We start from the raw sequence: 2,041 nt of genomic DNA on the forward strand, positions 1-2,041 counted from the left end.
ACTCACGCTTTAGTACTAGCGGTATAGACACGAACCATGCTGGGTAGCATGGACGCGTACTCAGCTGTTGGTGGGGCCCGTGGCGGTCCTCCTCAAACAACAAACAGCAGAAAACAGCATGCTGCTACAGCATCGTTCCGAGCAACGCGCGCTCTGGAACTCATCTACCGAATGCTGCCGAAGCGCGCCAATAACATTTGAACATGTTGGTGAGTGACGGCAGCGGCTGAGTGTTTGCCGTTGCGAAGACGGCATGCGGTTGTGGACCGTGGCACGGCGCCAGGACTTCTCAGTGATCATCAAGCGGTTTATGCTGGCGTTCGCAAGCGCTTCCCTCGCTTTCCAACCGGTCGAACGGTAACGTGTGTGCTGTGACGCATCGAAAGTGACGTGCTCGTGGATCGCACCGTGGAATGTCGTAGTGATACCTGAAAGGTAACTTAGTTGGCATTGAAAGTGCTTAAAGTGCTTGGTCCTATTGAGGGGATTAACATCGAAGCAACATAAAAGAAAGGATTCGGTTGACTTGAGTACCATCCCGGGTGGGTGGTTGGCCGTGAAAGGATGTGACCACACATGCGGATTGGTATTGCGGATATTGCCTCGTAAGGAGAAGCGTCGTGATTGATTGAATTACACCTGCCGATAGGTGCGTGCGTGTGTGTGTGTATGTGGTACCGATTTAGTGGCGTCTCCCTCAAGTTATTGTGGGAATTACCATCCATTTGTTGCCCAAATTGGGAAGTCAGCAACGTGTTTGTTCTACTGTTTGTTGTTACGAGTGTCAATGCCGAGAATGCCACCTCTTGAGCGCATGTGTTTGTCTTCGGCAAAGTAATTAACGATTCGAGTTGTGGGTGGTGTAATGTATACTGACGGGTGTTATGATCCTTGCAGATGATGATGATGATGATGTAAGAAATGCGGAATTATTTAATCATTCCAGTGCTTCATATTAGATTGTTTGTATACTGTGCTAACGTGAGTTCAACGTTCAACGGTGTGTCGTTTGGATCTCATCAAACATCCTATCTCGGTTCTACACCACTGACACCGTTGATCATCAACATGAAATCACGACTCGCCGTGTAATGCTTATGATGAGTATGGTAAACAAGCTGCACAAACATGCCACGGTGTCGCATTATGTATCCATTGAATGTTGAGATGATGCAATTAATCAAACTAATTCGTAATGGCGCTTGTGCTTGCTAAGCATCCGATCAGCAAACAACATCATATGTGAATAGTAATCAGTGACCGATAAGCTGAGTGAACGAATCAATCTAATTCCCTTTCGGAGTATAGTGGAACTTCCGGGAAGCTTTTAAAATAGCGAACTAAACGAAGGGGTACTGTTTTTCAACCAAATCGCGGTTCCGAGAACAGTGTCAACAGCATGATTAATCCCTCATATAATGCAAAAACATGAAGGTAAATTGAATTGCGCTGATATTGAACTGAAATTACGATTTTTTATGCATGCTTCATTGAATAGTTTCATTGATCCATGGTTTCAGCGTTACTCGTATTCTTTTCGATATATTTATTCAGAGCGACACAAAACCACATCCCTTTTCCGTTTTGTCAATCAACATCGTGACGCAGCGATAGCGCACCAAAGTTATGCCATTATAAAGGGCTTTTCAGCGCGTTCAGAGAGAAAAGAATTTATGCTCATTCAATTTGTTGGCAGCTTTTGCCATTTCCAAATAGCATCAAAGACACGATATGTGATAAGAATGCCGGCCTACCGCTCGTAAAGCCGTAGCTGCCATAACGATGAAAATTTTGATCCTAGACGCCATTTCACCAAACGCCTCGTCGTCGACGGCGAACCACGCATAACCCCGCACCTCCAGCAAACAGCACTTCAGGGGAATGCCTGCCCCGAAGTGTGGTGTGTTCGTGTGTGCGTCCTATTGATTTTCCAATCGCATTCCAGTCCCCTTTCCAAATTATTTCCAAAACAAGTTCGTAGACACTAGTCGCCGAGTCGGAGCAGATAGTAACACTACGGAGAACGTCGGTCCACCGTGCG

The 2,041-nt window shown here is 46.1% G+C and overlaps 1 protein-coding gene across 1 annotated transcript in view; it reads left to right on the forward strand.

Moving 5' to 3' along the window:
- The first annotated feature begins 337 nt into the window (after positions 1–337).
- The window catches only part of LOC125959731 (uncharacterized), a 10,057-nt gene continuing 8,353 nt past the window's right edge, over positions 338–2,041 (forward strand). The window contains exon 1 of the mRNA XM_049692626.1: positions 338–435. The gene's annotated coding sequence lies outside the window, so the exon portion shown is untranslated. The remainder of the gene's footprint in view (positions 436–2,041) is intronic.

Source organism: Anopheles darlingi, chromosome 2, assembly GCF_943734745.1.
Source record: "Anopheles darlingi chromosome 2, idAnoDarlMG_H_01, whole genome shotgun sequence".
Taxonomy (NCBI): domain Eukaryota; kingdom Metazoa; phylum Arthropoda; class Insecta; order Diptera; family Culicidae; genus Anopheles; species Anopheles darlingi.